Consider the following 21,121-nt stretch of genomic DNA (forward strand, 5'->3'; position numbering starts at 1 on the left):
TTTCTTTGTATGGGCCTGTCTAATCTTCAGCCGAAAGGTGAACCTCAGGGGTGACTTCAGTACTGAGTTAAATGGGTGTCTGGGGGCCATACTATTGGGGTTTCTCCAGTAAGTCTGATCTTTCTTTGTGAGTTAGAATTTTATTCTACATTTTTACCCAGGTCTGTTCAGGACCCTCTGTTGTGATCCTTGTTGGTGGTGGTAGCCAGGCGCCATCTAGTTGTGCTGGACTCAGTCTGGTGGCAGGTTTGGGTTTTTCTTGTTTGTTTGGATGGTGCAAAGGAGCCCTGGTGATGTAGTAGTTAAAAGCTTAGCTGCCAACCAAAAGGTCAGCAGTTTGAACCCACCAGCTTCTCCTTGGAAACCACGTGGAACAGTTATAGTCTGCCCTATTGGGTCACTATGAGTTGGAATTGACTCAACGGCAACGGGCTTGGCTTGGGTAGTACAAAAGGAGCCCTGGTGATGCAGTGGCTAAAGCGCTCAGCTGTTAACCTAAAAGTTGGCAATTCGAACCCACCAGCAGCTCTGCAGGAGAATGATGTGGCAGTTCACTTCCATAACGATTTACAGCCTTGGAAACCCTATGGGCAGTTCTCCGTGTCCTTTAGGGTCTCTATGAGTGAGAATCGACTCAACAGCAGTGGGTTTGGTTTAGTTTTTTGTGTGGTACAAATAGTTAATCACTGGGCTACTGACAGTAAGGTTCGCTGTTTGAACGTACCCAGAGGCACCTCAGAATAAAGACCTGACAATCTGCTTCCGAAAGGTCACAGACTTGAAAACCCTGTGGAGTGCATTTCTACCGTGCAACACTCGGGGTCACCAGGAGTCAGAATTGAATGGACAGCAACTGGTTTGGTTTTTTTAGGAAGCATTTGGGCACCAAGTGCTACCCAAGTGACTGGGTGATCTAACTTCTCTGACTTTATGGTTTTTATGTGTAAAGTGCAGGTGGTAACATCAACCAGCCTGTGCCCAAGCCCTGAGGGTGCTGGGCCTCTAGGGAGGCAGAAACCAAGGGCAGATGTTGCTCACACTGACTCTGCTGCTCACTGAGGCTAGTGAGGGACACAGTCAAGAAGGAAACAGATTCAGAAGGTGTGCTCAGTGCAGGGGAGGGCTAGGGACGGTGTGTCACAGATAACCCGGGGCGGGGCGGAGCACTGTGGGAAATGCACTTTTTTGGAGGACAGGGCTGGGGATGGCAGCGGGGTTGGGGCTGGGAGAGGGGTTGGGGATGAGAATAAGAATAGGAATCAGGTCGGGAACCAGCCAGGGAGTCCTTGGAGGACAGGGGAGGAAATTTGGGGTTTATGCTCAGACGGGAAGCCAGAGAAAGTTTCAGAGCAGGAGAGGGACCTGTTCAGGGCTGCCCATACTTCAGGAAGGTCAGGTTGGAGCAGGAGTAACAGGGGGTGGCACAGGAGTCCAGGCCAGAGGGCCTGGTCCAGGGAGCACAAGAGGGGCTCCAGGGAACCCTAGGGCACCTGAGGGAAGCTGGGCAGGGGGCAGGAGGGGCAGCTCAGTTGGCGTCTGACATCTGCCCTGCCCTCCTGGGGGGCCTGGGGAGGTCCCAGCCACCGCTGATTTACCCACATCGATTTACTCACTCAGGGAGTCCCTGGGTGGTGCGAACGGTTAAGTGCTGGACTATTAACCAACAGGTTGGAGGTTCAAACCCACCCAAAGGGGCCTCGGCAGTAAGGCCTGGCAGTGTGCTTCCAGAAGGTGACAGCCTTGGAAACCCTTCAGAACCCCGCCGCTCTACACACATGATGTCGCCACGAGTCAGAATCGATGGCGACTCACAGCGTTGACTCGTCATCATCAAAGCATCAGCCAGTACCTGCTTCAGCTTCTCCGTCCCGGACCCTGAGATGGGTTCTGGGCTGTCTGCATGGCGAGTAAGACAAGGCAGTACCTGGCCCAAGATAAGAGTGTTCCAAGCACCTCCGGTAACGAAGAGGCCAAGGTTAGGGTGGGCTTCCTAGAGGAGGAAGCACCTGTGCTCAGCGCGTCTCCTGAAGGAAATCGCTTTGAAGCTTTGTATTCTACCCAGAATGGCCTCGCCATCCTGGAACCCACCTTCCCAGACTTCCGGATTTCGCAGTTCACCGCCGTCCGGGGTTACATGTCGTTGTTGGGCGCCCCTGAGTTAATTCCGACTCATAGCAACCCTACGTGCGACAGAACGGAACAGTGCCCAGTCTTGTGCTGTCCTCAGAATCGTTGCTGTGTTTGAGCCCATTGTTGCAGCTACCGTGTCCGTCCATTTCGCCGAGGGTCTTCCTCTTTTTTCGTTGACCCTCTACCAGGCATGATGTTCTTCTCCAGGGACCGGTCCCTCCTGACAACGTCCGAAGCATGTGAGACAAAGCCTCGCCATCCTTCCTTCTAAGGAGCATTCTGCTTATACTTCTTCCAAGACAGATTTGTTCGTTCTTTTGGCAGTCCATGATATATTCAATATTCTTTGCCAACACCACAATTCAAAGGTGTCAATTCTTCTTCAGTCTTTGGGTTAGATGGTGGCCCCTAAAAAAAAATAGGCCCACACCCTGAAATCTGTGAATGTGACCTTATTTGGAAAAAAGGTCTTAACTAAGTTAAGGGTTTCAGTATGAGGTCATCCTGGATTATCCAGGTGGGCTGTAGATCCAACAACAAGTGTCCTTGTAAGAGACAAAGAAGAAGAGGCCAGGTGAAGACAGAGACAGAGACTGGAGTGATGCAGCCACTGCCAAGGAGTACATGGAGTCACCAAAAGATGGAAAAGGCAAGAAAGGATTCTCCCCTGGAGCCTCTGGAGAGCTCACGGCCCTGCCGACACCTTGATTTTGGACTTCTGGCCTTGAGAACTATGAGATGATAGATTTCGGTTGTCCTAAGCCACCTGGTTAGTGGTCATTTGAAACAGGAGCTCTGTTACTGCAAGTGAAGAGGACTTGAAACACTCATGAAGATCAAAGACCACAGCCTTCTGTGTGGATTATACCTCATACAGAGAACAAAAATCCTCACAACTGGACCAATAAGTAACTATGATAAACAGAGAAAAGATTCAAGTTGTCAAGGATTTTGTTTTACTTGAATCTACAATCAATGTCAATGGAAGCAGCAGTCAAGAAATCAAAAGATGCATTGCATTGGGTAAATTTGCTGTAAAAGATCTCTTTAAAGTGTTGAAAAGCAACGATGACACCCTGAAGACTAAGGTGCACCTGACCCAAACCGTGGTGTTTTCGATCACCTCATATGCATGTGAAAGCTGGACAATGAATAAGGAAGACCGAAGAAGAGTTGATACCTTTGAACTGTGGTGTTGGGGAAGAATATTGAATATACCATGGACTGCTAGAAGAACGAACACATCTATCTTGGAAAAAGTACAGCCAGAATGCTCTTTAGAAGCAAGGATGGTAAGACTATGTATGGCTCACATACTTGCACATGTTGTCAGGAGGGATCAGTCCCTGGAGAAGGACATCACGCTTGGTAAAGAGGAAGAACCTCAATGAGATGGATTGACACAGTGGCTGCAACAACAGACTCAAACATAGCAATGATTGTGAGGACGGCGGAGGACCGGGCAGTGTTTCATTCTGTTCTACATAGGGCTGCTATGGGTCGGAACTAACTTGACGGCACCTAACAACAACAACAACATGGGTCAAAACTCACTCAACAGCAACTAACAACAACAACAACTATTCGAAAGGGAAGAACATGCTTGGCATTTCTCAAGCTGAAAGAAATGAAGAAAAAATTCCAGCCTTGAGTTGCAATATTGAAGGATTCTATGGGCAAAATGATGAATGACGCAGGAAGCATCAAAAGAAGTTGGGAGGAGTACACAGAGTTGCTGTACCAAAAAGCATTGGCTAACGTTCAGCCGTTTCGGGAGGTAACATATGATCAAGAACTGATGGTACTGAAGGAAGAAGTCTAAGTTGCACTGAAGACACTGGCAAGAAACAAGTATCCAGGAACTGGCAGTGTGATGGCTAATGCTACGCACCAACTTAATGAGGTTATGATTCCCAGTGGTTTGGCAAACGTAGAACTGATTGCTTCTTCACTGTATAATGTAATCACTTCCATGATATTATCTGATGTGATCAGCCAATTCATTTTAAGAAGAGTTTCCTCAGGGATGTGGCCTGCATCCTATATAGACGGATGTTCAGGCAAAGCTTGCTCGTTTGCTCTGGATCCTGGATCTGAGTTGTCATCCTCTGACCTCTGGTTCTTGGGACGTGAGCCGGCAGCCTTCTTGGGGTTCACCAGCTCCCACAACTCCGTGACCCAGCAGCCTTCGGGCTGAATCTTGGGGTTCACCAGCTTCCACGACTCTGTGAGCCAGCAGCCTGCTGTCTGACCTGCTGATTTTGGGTTCATCAGCCCCTGCAACCGCGTGAGTCAGAAGAAGCCTCCAGCCTGACCCCTTACCCATGGATTTGGGATCTGGCAGCCTCGGTAACTGTGTGAGCCATTTTCTTGAGATAAATCTATGTATCTATCTATATATGGTTCACTGGTTTTGCTCTTCTAGAGAGAGCCCAGCCTAAGACAGATGGAATACCAATTGAGATGTTTCAACAAATGGATGCAATGCTGGAAGCACTCACTTATCTATGCCAAGAAATTTGAAAGGCAGCTACCTGACCAACCAGCTGGAAGAGATCCATATTTGTACCCATTCCAAAGAAAAGTGATCCAACAATGCAAAAATTATTGTACAACATCACAGCCAAATGAAAGTTTGCTGAAGACACTTCAAAAGCAGCTGCAGCAGGACATCGACAGGGAACTTCCAGAAATCCAAGCCAGATTCTGAAGAGGACATGGAGCAAGAGACATCACTGCTGATGTCAGATGGATCCTGGCTGAAAGCAGAGAATACCAGAAAGATGTTCACCTGTGTTTTATTGACTATGCAAAGGCATTCAACTGCGTGGACAATAACAAATTAGGGATAACATTGAGAAGAATGGGAATTCCAGAACACTTCATTGTGCTCATGAGGAACCTGTACGTAGACCAAGAGGCAGTTGTTTGAACAGAACAAGACGATACTGTGTGGTTTAAAATCAGGAAAGGTGTGTGTCAGGGATGTATCTTTTCACCATACTTATTTAATCTCTATGCTGAGTAAAGAATCCAAGAAGCTGGACTATATGAAGAAGAATACGGCATCAGGACTGGAGGAAGACTCATTAACAACCTGTGATATGCAGATGACACAGTCTTGCTTCCTGAAAGTGAAGAGGACTTGAAGTACTTACTGATGAAGATCAAAGAACACAGCCTTCAGTATGGATTATGCTTCAACATAAAGAATCCTCACAACTGGACCACAAAGGAACATTATGATAGAGAAAAGATTGAAGTTGTCAAGGATTTCATTTTACTTGGATCCACAGTCAGCACCCATGGAAGAAGCAGCAGTCAAGAAATCAAGTGGCTCATAGCATTGGGCAAATCTGCTGCACAAGACCTCTTTAATGTGTTAAAAAGCAAAGATGTCACCTTGATGACCAAGGTGCACCTGATCCAAGCCATGGTATTTTCAATCCTCTGACATGCATGGGAAAGCTAGACAATGAGTAAGGAAGACCAAAGAAGAATTGATGCCTTTGAATTGTGGTATTGGCGAAGAATATTGAATATACATGGACTGTCAAAAGAACAAACAAACCTGTCTTGGAAGAAGTACAACCAGTATGCTCCTTAGAAGCAAGGATGGCAAGACTGCATCTTACATACTTTGGACATGTCAGGAGGGATCAGTCCATGGAGAAGGACATCATGCTTGGCAGAGTACAGGGTCAGTGGAAAAGAGGAAGACCCCCAACGAGGTGGATTGACACAGTGGCTGCAACAATGAGCTCAAGCATAACAACAATTGTAAGGGTGGCTCAGAACCAGGCAGTGTTTCGTTCTGTTGTGCATAGGGTCGCTATGAGTCGGAACTGACTCAACGGCACCTAACAACAACAACAACATGGTAATTCTATTTCTAGCTTTTTAAGGAAGCGCCAAATTGATTTCCAAAGTGGTTGCACCATTTTACATTCCCACCAGCAGTATATAAGTGTTCCAATCTCTCCACAGCCTCTCCAACATTTCTTGTTTTGTGTTTTTGGATTAATGCCAGCCTTGTTGGAGTGAGATGAAATCTCATCATAGTTTTGATTTGCATTTCCCCAATGGCCAATGATTGTGGGCATTTCCTCATGTATCTGTTAGCTACCTGAATGTCTTCTTTAGTGAAGTGTCTGTTCATATCTTTTGCCCATTTTTTAATTGGGTTATTTGTCTTTTTGTAGTTGAGTTTTTGAAGTATCATGTAGATTTGGTGTCCACAGACTTTGAATGCCTTTCACTCCTGCATAGACCTGTATGGGCCCATTTTAACATCGTAGACCCTCATTAGCACAATACAACAGGGTATATACCTGAAGCCTAACTTCACTGTATCAGCTATATGGTGGAGTGACAGATTTGTGACATCAGACACTGCTCTGCCCATTAAGCAGTGTCCTCACCAAAAAGTTTTTTTTTTTTTCACCTACCTGCATCAGAGCCCTGAGGACTGCTGGCTCCACCCATGCCACCTAGCTACCTGCAACAGGAGTCCAAGAATAGTGGTGCCTCCCAGTCCTTACAGCCAACGGTATTGGGTATCCATAGTCCAGGCGCAAAACCCACCCACCTACACGCTGTGGGGAACAGTGACACACTTTTCTCCAAGACACTCAGGGGCAGCCATCAGCCCCTTGCCTTGCTCAGCATGTGACCCCCTAGAGTAGCCAGACACCTGTGCCTACTCCAATCACCCCTGCCCATCTAGGACTGTAGGTAAGAGCCTACACCACACACTTGGTGACTGACTATCTGGACACCAGAGCTGAATCTACACAAGAAAAGTAAACAGACTCTTGGGCTCACATACCTAATAACAAATCTAACCACTGGGTGACAGGACATTAGAGTTTCAAAGGCACCAATAATCAAACTAGCTCACATGAGCAGCCTATTTGGGCATATCAAAACAAAACAAGAAGCTAGGGCAGAGTAAGCAAACATAAAATGAATAAATGTAATAACTTATTGATGGCCTAGAGACAAGAGCCAATATCAAATCATATGAAAAGGCAGACCATGATGGCTTCTTCAGCAAGCTCTCAAAACAAAGAATCAAGAAATCTTCCAGAGGCAGATAACTTCCTGGAATTACTGGAGGTAGAACACAAAAGATTAATATAGAGAACTCTTCAGGAGATCAGGCAAAATGCAGCACAAGCTAAGGAACACACAGAGAAAGCAATAGAGGAACTTAAGAACATTATAGAAGAGCACAATGGCAAATTTAACAAGCTGCAAGAATCCATATAGAGATAGCAAACAGAAATCCAGAAGGTTAACAATAAAATTTCAGTTTAGACAACTCAATAGAAAGTCACAGGAGCAGAACTGAGGCAATGAAATTCAGAATTAATGAGATTGAAGATAAAGTACTTGATACCAGCTTATTTGAGGAAAAATCAGATAAACAAATTTAAAAAAATGAAGAAACCCTAAGAATTACACGGGACTTTATCAAGAGGAATAACTCACAAGTGATTGGAATACCAGAATGCGGCGGAGGGAGATAATAGAAAGTACAGAGAGAATTGTTGAAGATTTGTTGGCAGAAAACTTCCCTGATAACGTGAAAGGTGAGAAGATAGCTATCCAAGATGCTCATCATACACAAGGTAGATCCCAAAAGAAAGTCACCAAAACATAAACAAACTTGCCAAAAACAAAGATGAAGAGAAAATTTTAAGAGTGGCTAGGGATAAACAAAAAGTCGTCTATAAAGGAGAGTCGATAAGACTAAACTCTGACTACTTGGTAGAAACCATGCAGGCAAAAAGGCAATGGGATGACATATACAAAGCCTTGAAGGAAAAAATATTGCCAGCCAAGAATTATATATCTGGCAACACTGCCTCTCAAATATGATGGTGAAATTAGGGCATTTACAAATTAACAGAAGTCTAGGGAATTTGCAAAAACCAATCCAAAGTTACAAGAAATACTAAAGGGAGTCCTCTGGTTAGAAAATCAATAACATCAGATAACAACCCAGGACTAGAAGACAAGACAGAGCAACGAGATATAAATGCAGTTAGGGAAGTCACAAAAATAAATCAAAGCAAAAACACTGGAAACAGGGAAACAGAGACATCAATATTTAAAAGAAGACAACATTAAAACAATAAAGAGGGACCAAAAATGTAGTCATAGATCTTTCATATGGAGAGGAAGCCAAGGTGATATAAAGAAATAAAAGATTGGTTTAAACTTAGCAAAATAGGGGTAAATATTAAGGTAATCATAAAGGAAACTAACAATCCTATACATCAAAATAAGAAAAACATAAAGACTCAGCAAATACAAAATCAGCAACAATGAAAAAGATCAAAGGAAAATACATAAAGAAAAATGACTCAGCACAGAAAATCAAGTGGAACAAAGAAACTGTCAACAACACACAAAAAAGACATCAAAACGACAGCACTAAACCTATCAATAATTACGCTGAATATAAATGTACTAAATGCACCAACAAAGAGACAGACAGTGGCAGAATGGATTAAAAAAAAAACACACACACAATCTATGTGCTGCCTACAAGAGACACACCTTAGACTTGAAGACATAAACTAAAACTCAAAGGATGAAAAAAATATATGAAGCAAACAACAATCAAAAAAGAGCAGGAAGGGCAATATTAGTCTCTGACAAATAGACTTTAATGTAAAATCCACCACAAAAGATAAGGAAGGACACTATATAATGATTTAAGGGTCAATACACCAGGAGGACATAACCATAATAAATATTCACACACCCAGCGACAGGGCTCCAAAATACATAAAACAAACTCTAACAGCATTGAAGAGAGAGGTAGGCAACTCCACAATAATAGTAGGAGACTACAACACACTTCTTTTGGTGAAGGACAGAACATCCAGAAAGAAGCACAACAGAGACACAGAAGATCTAAATGCCACAATCGACCAACTTGATCTCATAGATATATGCAGAACACTCCACCCAAAAGCAGCCAAGTATATTTTCTTTTCCAAAGCACATGGAACGTTCTCCAGAATAGACTACATATTAGGTCATAAAGCAAGCCTTAACAGAATCCAAAGCACTGAAATATTACAAAGCATCTTTTCTGACCATAAAGAAATAAAAATAGAAATCAATAACTGAAAAAGCAAGGAAAAAAAATTAAATACATGGAAACCGAACAACACTTTGCTCAAAAACTACTGGGTTATAGAAGAAATTAAGGACAGGATAAAGAAATTCACAGAATCAAATGAGAATGAAAACACATCCTACCAGAACCTATATGGGACACAGCAAAAACAGTACTCAGAGGTCAGTTTATAGCAGTAAGTGCACACATACAAAAAGAAGAAAGGGCCAAAATCAAAACATTAACCCTACAACTTGAACAAACAGAGAGCAGCAGAAGCGTTTGGGCACAAGAAGAAAGCACATAATAAAAATTAGAGCAGAATTAAATGAAATAGAAAATAGAAAAACAATTGATAGCATTAAAAAGACCCAAAGCTGGTTCTTTGAAAAAATTAACAAAATTGAAAACCATTGGCCAAACTGACAAAAGAAAAACAGGAAAGGAAGCAAATATCCCAAAAAAGAAATGAGATAGGTGATATCACAACAGACCCAACTGAAATTAAAAGAATCATAACAGAATACTATGTAAAACAGTACTCTAACAAATTTGAAAACCTAGAGGAAATAGATGAATTTCTAGAAACATTTCTATCACGGGTGTGATCACATATCAGGTTTCAACAGGGGTGTGATCACAACGTTATACAACTGCCAAAACACTGAGAATCACGGCCCAGCCAAGCTGACCCACAATCTTAGCCATCGTAGTCCACCCCTTGTCAACCTGGCATCTGTACACATCTCCCCAAACCATACATAATCTTTGAATTAAATACAATTACAAAGTCATACTTGTCCCTAACATGATACAACTAACACATGTACAACCGGAAACTCACTAGTCCCATTTACATTTTATATCTTACAAGTGAAGAAAACAAAAATATCTGATGCACGCATACAAAGCAGAAATACTCAACAATTACAGTCCTCATTTCTGCAACTGGCCACATGGCTGGAACTGGTATTTTGAACTACCTTCTCCCACCACCTATTCCGTATTCCCTTTGCCCTTAGCAAGCACCTCAGCTCGTCATGGTTCTTTGCCTGGTGTGGTGACCCAATCTTTCATCCCTGAAGGGTCTGGGCCATTAGTAGTCATGTTGGAATTGGGTTGCTGCAGTTTTCCATTGACTTTAATCACGGGAGATGGTAACACTAACAGACACCCTAAGGGATCATCTACATTCCAAACATGCTCTTCTTTACCTCCATTATGTAATATCAACTCGATTTCCTCTTGGTAATCAGTCACACCAGCCAGTATGGTAACTCCCTTCTTTGCCTGTTGATCCAGAGGCATAAGGAGCCCAAAGTTGCCAGGTAGCATTCTTAGCTTCCAGTTCAATAGGATTAGTGATGTGTCTCCAGGTGGGAGCGTTTCTTCCTTTGGAACTAAGACCTCTAGACCTGCAGAGCATAAGATCGTGGGGACAGGAAGCAAAAATCTTGCAAGTGGGTCACTAGGGGTAATACTGAGTGGTGCCATTTCCACCCCTTGATTCCTGGCTATGGGAGAAACAGCACCATATTGGATGCTGGTTTAGAGCATATACAACCTCCTGGAGAACACCATCCCAACCTTGCAAGGTATCGCCACCTAGCTGGTGCTGTAATTGTGTCTTTAGGAGGCCACTCATTTGATCAAGCCAGATGCTTCAGGATGATGGGAAACATGGTAAGACCAGTGAATTCCATGAGCATGGGCCCACTGCCACACTTCATTCACTGTGAAATGAGTCTCTTGATCAGAGGCAATGCTGTATGGTATACCATGCCGGTGGATAAGGTATTCTCTAAGTCCATAGATGGTAGTTTTGGCAGAAGCATGGCATGCAGGGAAGGCAAATCCATATCCAGAGTAAGTTTCTATTCCAGTAAGGACAAAATGCTGCCCTTTTCATGATGGAAGTGGTCCAATGTAATCAACTTGCCACCAGGTTGCTGGCTGATTGCCTCAGGGGACGGTGCCATATCAGGGATTCAGTGTTGGTCTCTGCTGTTGGCAGATTGAGCACTCAGCAGTGGCTGTATCCAAGTCAGCTTTGGTGAGTAGAAGTCCATGTTGCTGGGCCCGTGCATAACCTCCGTCCCTGCTACCATGGCCACTTTGTTCCTGAGTCCATTGGGCAGTGACGGGAGTAGCTGGGGAAAGAGGATGAGTGGTTTCCACAGAAGGCATCATCCTATCCACTTGATTTGTAAAATCATCCTGTGCTGAGCTCACCCTTTGGTGAGCATTCATATGAGACACAAATATCTTCACTTCTTTAGCCCATTCAGAGAATTCTATCCACATACCTCTTCCCCATAAATCTTTGTCTCCAATTTTCCAGTGATGTTCCTGCCAAGTCCCTGACCAGCCAACCAAACCATTGGCCACAGCCCATGAATCAGTATACAGTTGCACATCTGGCCATTCCTCCTTTCAAGCAAAATGAACAATCAAGTGCACTGTTTGAAGTTCTGCCCATTGGGAGGATTTCCCTTCACCACTGTCCTTCAGGGAGTTCTCCAAAAGGGGTCGTAGTGCTGTTGCTCCGCACTTTCTAGTGGTGTCTGCATATCGTACAGAACCATCTGTAAACCAGGCGTGAGTTTTCTCTTCTTCAGTCAACTGGTCATAAGGAACTCCCCAGGAGGCCATAGGTGCAGACTGGGAGATGGGAGGTAATGTGACAGGAGTGGAGACCATGGGCATTTGGGCCACTTCCTCATGCAACTTACTTGTGCCTTCAGGTCCCGCTCCGGCCTGATCTCGTATATACCACTTCCATTTAATGTGCAAATCCAGTATTCTGTGGTTATCCTCCATTTTGTGGTTGTAATTTTATGCTAAAGAGGATTAGGGTGGGATTGTAATGCCCTTAGCCAGGTCACATTCCTGATCCAGTGTAAAGGGAGTTTCCTTGGAGTGTGGCCTGCACCACATTTTATCTCTCAAGAGATAAAAAGTAAAGGGAAGCAAGTAGAGAGTTGGGGACCTCATACTGCCAAGAAAGCAGCACTTCAAAAAGAGCGTGTCCTTTGGACCCAGGACTCCTGCATGGAGAAGCTCCTAGTCTTGGGGAAGACTGATGAGAAGGCTGACAGGGAGAGAAAGCCTCCCCCTGGAGCTGACGCCCTGAATTTGAACTTTTAGCCCATTTTACTGTGAAGGAATAAATTTCTCTTTGTTAAAGCCATCCACTTGTAGTATTTCTGTTATAGCAGCACTAGATAACTAAGATACCGTCCCATAAATAAAAGACAAGAACCACATGATCTTATCAATTGACACAGAAAGGGCATGTGACGAAGTCCAACACCCATTCACGATAAAAACTCTCAAAACAGGAATAGAAGGGAAATTCCTCAACATAATAAACGGCATTTATACAAAGCAACAGCCAACTCTAAATAAAGTCTGAAAGCATTCCCCTTGAGAATGGGAACCACACAAGGATGCCATTTATCACCACACTTATTCAACATAGGCTAGAAATTGAAATAAAGGGTATCCAAATTGGTAAGGAAGAAGTAAAAGTATCTCTGTTGCAGCTAATACAATCTTATACACAGAAAACCTGAAAGAATCCATAAGAAGACTACTGTAACTAATAGATTTTGGCAAAGTATCAGGATATTAGATAAACATAAAAAATCAATTGGATTCCTCTACACCAACAAAGAGAACTTCAAAGAGGAAATGACCAAATCAATACCATTTACAATAGCCCCTAAGATAATAAAATACTTAGGAATAAATCTAACCAGAGACATAAAAGACCTATACAAAGAAAACTACAACACACTACTACAAGAAACCAAAAGAGACCTACATAAGTGGAAAAACATACCTTGCTCATGGATAGGAAGACAGAACATTGTGAAAATGTCTATTCTACCCAAACCGATCTACAGATACAATGGAATCCTGATCCAAATTCCAATGGCATTTTTTAATGAGATGGAGAAACAAATCACCAACTTCATATGGAAAGGGAAGAGGCTCCAGATAAGTAAAGCATTACTGAAGAAGAACAAAGTGGGAGGCCTCAGGAAGGCCTGCCTTTAGAACCTATTATACTGCCACAGTAGTCAAAACAGCCTGGTACTGCTACAACGACAGATACATAGACCTATGGAGCAGAATTGAAAATCTAGATGTACATTCATCCACCTATGAGCAGCTGATATTCGACAAAGGCCCAACGCTCGTTAATTGGGGGAAAGACAGTTTCTTTAGCAAATGGTGCTGGCATAACTGGATATCCATCTGCAAAAAAATGAAACAAGACCCATACCTCACACCAGGCACAAAAACTAACTCAAAGTGGATCAAAGACCTAAATATAAAATCTAAAATGATAAAGATCATGGAAGAAAAAAAAAGGACAATGCTAGGAGCCCTAATCCGTGGCATAAACAGAATACAAAACATTACTAACAACGCACAAACACCAGAAGAGAAACTAGATAACTGGAAGCTGCCAAAAATCAAATACTTATGCTCATCCAAAGACTTCATGAAAAGAATAAAAAGGCAACCTATCGACTGAGAAAAAAATTTTGGCTAAAACAATTCCGATCAGCATCTAATCTCTAAAATATACAAGATACTGCAAAACCTCAACCACAAAAAGACAAATAATGCAATTAAAAAATGGGCAAAGGATATGAACAGGCACTTCACCAAAGAAGACATTCAGGCAGCTAACAGATACATGAGGAAATGCAAATCAAAACTACAATGAGATACCATCTACCCCCAACAAGGCTAACGTTAATCCAAAAAACACAAATAATAAATGTTGGAGAGGTTGTGGAGAGACTGGAACACTTATACACTGCTGGTGGGAATGTAAAATGATACAACCACTTTGAAAATTGATTTGGCACTTCCTTAAAAAGCTAGAAATTGAAGTACTATATGATCCAGCAATCCCACTCCTTGGAATATATCCTAAAGAAATAAGACCTGTCACACAAATAGATATATGCACACCAATGTTCATTGCAGCACTGTTCACAATAGCAAAAGATGGAAACAACCTAGGTGCCCATCAATGGACAAATGGATAAACAAATTATGGTATATTCACACAATGGAATACTACACAACAATAAAAAACAACAATGAATCCGTGAAACATCTCATAACATGGATGAACCTGGAAGGCATTATGCCAAGTGAAATTAGTCAGTCACAAAAGGACAAATATTATATGAGAGCGCTACTGTAAGAACTCAAGAAAAGATTTAAACACAGAAGAAAACACTCTTTGATGGTTATGAGGGTTTAGCGGGAGGGAGGGGGTATTCACCAATTAGACAGTAGATAAGAATTACCTTAGGTGAAAGGAAGGACAACACTCAATACAGGGGAAGTCAGCACAACTGGGCTAAGCCAAAAGCTAAGAAGTTTGCTGAATACAACCAAACACTTTGAGGGACCAAGTAGCAGGGGTGGGGGTGTGGGGACCATGGTTTCAGGGGACATCTAGGTCAGCTGGCATAACAATATTTATTGAGAAAATGTTCTGCACCCCACTTTGGTGAGTGGTATCTGGGGTCTTAAAAGCTAGTGTGCAGCCATCTTAGGTGCATCAATTGGCCTCAACCGACTTGGAGCAAAGGATAATGAAGAACACCAAAGACACAAGGAAAATATTAGCCCAAGAGATAGAAAGGGCCACATAAACCACAGACTCCATCACCCTGAGACCAGAAGAACTAGATGGTGCCTGGCTACCACCAATGACTGCCATGACAGGGAACAAAACAGAGAGTCCCTGATGGAGCAGGAGAAAAGCGGAGTACAGAACTCAAATTCCAGTAAAAAGACTAGATTTAATGGTCTGACTGAGACTGGAGGGACCCCAGAAGACATGGCCCCCAGACTCTCTGTTAGCCCAGAACTGAAGCCATTCCCAAAGCCAACTCTTCAGACAAAGATTAGACAGTACTATAAGACATAAAATGATACTTTTGAAGAGAGTGCTCCTTAGCTCAAGTAGACACATGAGACTAAATGGGCGGCTCTTGTCCCAAGGTGAGATGAGAAGGCAAAAAGGGACAGGAGCTGGCTGAATGGACACGAGAAACCTGGGGTGAAAGGAGGAGTGTGCTGTCACATTACAGGGAGAGCAACTAAGGTCACATGTGTGTATAAATTTTTGTATGAGAAGCTAACTTGAACTGTAAACTTTCACTTAAAGCGCAATAAAAAAAATTAATAAAACAAGATAGAAAATAAGACGAAAAAAGAATATCAAGACGGCAACAGCAGAACGTTAAACCAAGGGTGGGTCCTTTAAGACTGCACAGGCCTCATGCCCATGAAGCCAGCCCTTTCTGTGTCTATCAAAGGTGCTAGATGAATAAATTTCTTTGATAAAGATCAGCACAAAGCTGGTTCCTGTGAGGTGGAGTTTAAAGATGTCCCGAATGTCCTATTCTTCCAAATTGCTGTCCCACCCCATCACCTCTAAGGTCAACTACTCCTCCTCCCCTCACCACTCTCCCTTCCATCTTTGTGTTTGTAATGTGCTGCAACGTCTCATAGAACACATGGACGGTACTTACAGTTAAGTGGTTTATTAGGGAAGTAACAGGGTACAACTCGGGATCAGGATCAACTTGGAAGTAACAGGAACAACAACTCGGGACACAGCTCCTCAATCAAGACAGCTTCTTTTCACCCTCAACCACCAGGCCCTGCTGGGGGCCATCCTGGGCAAGCGTTACAACTCTTGGCTCCATGGGTCGGCAAGCCCCGCCACAGCCATTTCGCTCTGGTCTCCTGCCTCCTGCAGTCTTGCGCTGCCTCTCTCCATCTTCCCTCTTACAGCTCCTCTCTCTCTCTCCCCATGTCTCCCTTCAAGCCTAGCACGATGGCAAAACTGACCAATCCCCTCGCTAGGGCTCCATATACCTTATTTGCATGGTCCCACCCCTGCAAAGGTGCCATGAACTTTATTTCCATTATTAGCAAGCTATCCAGTCCCTGTGGTGGGCCACAAGCACCTCATTTGCATAGTCCCACCCAGTCATTGGAGCTCTGGTGGCACAGTAGTTAAGAGCTCAGCTGCTAACCAAAAGGTTGGCAGTGTGAATCCCCCAGCCATTCCTTGGAAACCCTATGGGACAGCTCTACTCCGTCCTACAGGGTCACTGTGAGTTGGGATTAACTCTATGGCAATAGGTTTGGCTTTTTGGGGTTTACTCAGTCATTTGGTCAGAGTTACAAAGACTATGGCTAGAAGGCCATATTAAGTAATTCACTGCACTGCAGACCACCCCTAGCTCTTCTAGCCATTGGCCCTTACATACCTGAAGGATTAACTTCCCCCTCTCAATCATTTTACCTGCCCAAAAGAGTCATAACGACTAGTCCTTTAGTAGGGCAGAGTCGTAAGGGTGGTTCTCAGGTATCAGCCATTTAGGTCTGCTGCAGGTATCCATCTGATGTGGTCAGGTTCTCCAAAAGTCATCTCTACTTCACCCTCTCCGGCTTCTGATAAAATTTAACTGAGAGAATATTATTCCCTGGCTCTGAGTCTCTCCTGAGGTATCAGCATGATGTTAGATTTTCCCCACTGGATATGCCATTTATTCGTTCCTTAACTTCAGCTATTATTTTTCCTTCCTTCCATTTGGATTTATTTTTAACCAAACTTTTCCACCTTGGGAAGGAACTTCAGGTCCAGCTGCTGTGCCAGTCGAGATTACTGGTAGCAAGACCAGTCTAGCAAGTGCTTCCCCTTCAATCCACTTCCGTTCAGGTTGGGTAGGCTTACGTAAGTAAAACACTAGCAGGCTATCTCACCCGCTAGGCAATACGGCAGCAATCACTGTCAACCTCAATTCTGGCAGATGGGGGGAAGGTACAATCCATCCCGCCAGGCCCTTGAGAATTCTGGCATACATGTTCAGGGGTTACAGTCTCTTGTTTAGGGATCACCCCTGCTTCTGGCACCTGCAGCTGCATCCCTGGTCCTGGAACTGAAGCTCAGCAGGAAAAAAGCAATCTTAGGTGACGTGGGCAAGAACTGTACAGTGGCACCAGCGTTCTCCCCCACCCCCTTCCCCAGATCCCCGAAAGAAGTGTAGGAATCTGTTCAGTGGTGATCCTCCCTTTGCCCCCCTCACGTTGAATGTGAACACACACTTACGAAGGTGTGTGAGCCAGCTCTTCATGCCTTTATCTCCCTGTTTTAGATGACGAGTGTTTCAATTGTTCATTCCAATTCTCTATCAAATCTTTACTCTGAGAGTGGTATACAACGTGGTATGTCCACTTAATATGTTTCTTGGCCCGTTGCTGCACTCTGAGGGCTGTAAAGTGTGTTCCTTGGTCTGATGAAATATAACTCGCTGGCCCAGATTGGTACAATATCTTTTGTTCCAATCCCTTAATGGTGTTTTCGGCATTTGCATCTGTCACGGGATATGCAAAGCCCAGTCCGGAGTCTATTCCTGTGAGGATCCCCTTGTAGCCACTAGTGCCACCAATGTCATTGGCTCAATATGATCAACTTGCCGGCCATGTGCAGGGCCGTCCCCCTGGGGAACCTGCCCCTTAGCTATCTGCAACCTCTGTCTTTCTTGCTGGCAGACAGAGCAGTCCTTGTTGGCATTTTGTGCCTCAGACAGCGCAAGGGGGATGTATGTAGATTCAGCCCATCTCTGCATTGATGCAGCACCCCCATTTCTGCTCATTTCATGGACCCAGTTGGCTGTCTCAGGTAAGCATACCAACAGATTCACTTGCTGATTCCAATTGCCTTTTGACCCAGGAAGGGGATTTTTCTGCTGGGCATTGACATGTCCTACTCAGATGCACCCTCTAAGTACCCAGAGGGCTTTCCATAGGTTTATGCCTCACACGGGTGTCCCTTTAATAGTCCAATTTTCCACTGCCCATTTGCCTGACCATATAGCCAGGCTGTTGGCCACTGCCCATGAATCAGTAAAAATCCAAACATATGGGCTCTCACCATTGTGCAATTCTTCCATCGCAGCTAGGAAAACAGCGTGCAGTTCAGTCCGTTGAGCTGACCTGTTCTTACCCTCTTCAATCAGAATCCTTCCATCTGCTGGTCTTAATGCACACAGCCTTTCACATCACATGCTGTTCATGTACCCTGGAACTGCCATCCGTGAACCAAGCAGCCTTCTGCTGGTCAGCAGAAAGTTGTTCATAGGGTACTGTCCATGTAGCACTAGGCTCTGGCAGCTTCTCAGGTGGTTCCGTTGCAGCACCTATGGGAAAAGCGAGTACTTGCTCATGGATACGGTGAGTACCTCACTGCATTCTCCGAGTAGCTTGTTCTTATTTGAAACGTTTCCATTTTATATGGAACTATTTTGGGCATTGCTTCCCTTATTAGGGTGTTTCTCTGACATCACCCAAGACACGATAGGTGTTTCAGGTCTCGTGACGATTTTACGTCCTTCTGTCATTGAGGTACTCTTAATCAATGCCCAATAGCAGGCGAGTAATTGCCTTTCAAATGGCGTGTATCATGCTGCAGCATCTGGAAACATTCTAGTCTAGAATCCCAACAGTCATCATAGGGTAGTGTTCTCAGGTTTTTGCCATAAGCTTCAGGCTGCTTATGCACATGTGGCAGATACCTCCAAAATCATGTCTGAATGTGGATTATAAAGTCCTAAAGGCAAGAAGAGTGAGACTGCTTTCTGTAATTCAGACAGACCCTGCTGTTGCTCTGGCCCCCATTCGAACACAGTTTTTCCTCCAAGTGGTTTTATGGATGGAAGCCAGCAATATTTCCAGATGTAGAATATACAGTCTCCAAAATCCAAATAGACCAACCAAACATTGGGCCTCCTTCTTAGTCTACTTATCCTTGGTTGCCTGCAGAATGTCATGGGTGGCAAAAAAAAAAAAAGAAACAGGACTCACACTTCACACCATGTACATAAACTAACTCAAAATGGATCAAAGACCTAAATATAAAGCCAAAAACTATGAAGTTCATAGAAGAAAAAAGAGGGGCAATGCTAGAGGCCCTAATATATGGTATTAACAGGATACAAACCACAAGCAAGAACACACAAGCTCCAGAGGATAAGCTAGGTAACTGGGATCTTCTAAAAATTAAACACTTATGCTCATCAAAAGGCTTCACCAAAAGAGTAAAAAGAGAACCTACGGCTGGGAAAAAAATCGGGTCTATTACAAATCAGACAAAGGTCTAATCTCTACAATCTACAAGAAAATCCAACATCTCTACAACAAAAAGACAAATAATCCAATTAAAAAATGGGCAAAGTAAATGAACAGACACTTCACCAAAGAAGACATTCAAGCGGCCAACAGACACACGAGGAAATGCTCATGATCACTAGCCATTAGAGAAATACAAATCAAAGCCACAATGAGATACCATCTCCCCACTGCATAACTAGCATGAATCGATAAAACAGAAAAGAACAAATGTTGGAGAGGCTGCAAGGAGATCAGAACTTTTATGCACTGCTGGTGGGAATGCAAAATGATACAACCATTTTGGAAAACGATACAGTACTTCCTTAGAAAGCTAGAAATAGAAATACTATATGATCCAGCAACCCCACTCCTAGGAATATATCCTAGAGAAATAAGAGCTGTCACACGAATAGATATATGCACACCCATCTTCACTGCAGCATTGTTCACGATAGCAAAAAGATGGAAACAACCTAGATGTGCATCAACAGATGAATGGATAAACAAACTGTGGTACATACACACAATGATGTATTACACAACGATAAAGGATAGGGATGAATCTGTGAAGCATCTCGTAACATGGATTCATCTGGAGGACATTATGCTGAGTGAAATAAGTCAATCATAAAAAGATAAATATTGTATGAAACCACTACTGTAAAAACTGAGGAAAAGGTTTACATACAAAAAGAAACAATCTTTGATGGTTACGAGGGAGGGGAGGGGTGGGGATGCAAAAACACTTAATGCACAATAGATAAGCAGTAACTTTTGTGAAGGGTAAGACAGTACACAATACTGGGGAAGCCAACACAACCTGTGCAAGGCAAGGCCATAGTAGCTCCAGACACAACCAAACTCCCTGAGGGACTGAATTGCTAGGCTGAGGGCTGTGGGGACCATGGTCTCGGGGAATATCTAGATCAATTGGCATACAGAGTTTATAAAGAAATGTTCTACATTTTACTTTGGCGAGTAGTGTCTGGGTTCTTAAAAGCCTGTGAGCGGCCATACAGGATACTCCACTGGTCTCACCCATTCTGGAGCAAGGAATAATGAAGAAAACTAAAGATGCAAGGGAAAGATTAGTCCAAAGGACTAATGGATCACATCTACCAGAGCCTCCACCAGACTGAGTCCAGTACAATGAGATGGTGCCTGACTACCACCACTGACTGCTCTGTCGGGGATCACAATAGAGGTGGAGAAAAATGTAGAACAAAATTCTCACTCAAAAAGAAAGACCAGACTTGCTGGCCTGACAGAGGCTGGAGAAACCCTGAGAGTGTGGCCCACGGACACCCTTTCAGCTCAGTAATGAGGCCACTCCTGAGGTTCACCCTTCAGCCAAAGATCGAACAGGCCCATGGACAAAACAAGACTAAAGGGGCGCACCAGCCCTGGGGCAGGGACTGGAAGGTAGGAGGGAACAGCAAAGCTGGTAATAGGGAACCCAGGCTTGAGAAGAGAGAGTGTTGACATGTCATGGTGTTGTTAACCAATGTCATACAACAAAGTGTGTATTAACTATTCGATGAGAAACTAGTTTGTTCCGTAAACCTTCATCTAAAGTTCAGTTAAAAAAAAAAAAGAATGTCATGGGTAGCACCTGACCAAGTTATTCCCAAGAAT

The sequence above is a fragment of the Loxodonta africana genome, chromosome 7 (genome assembly GCF_030014295.1).
Source record: "Loxodonta africana isolate mLoxAfr1 chromosome 7, mLoxAfr1.hap2, whole genome shotgun sequence".
Lineage (NCBI taxonomy): Eukaryota > Metazoa > Chordata > Mammalia > Proboscidea > Elephantidae > Loxodonta > Loxodonta africana.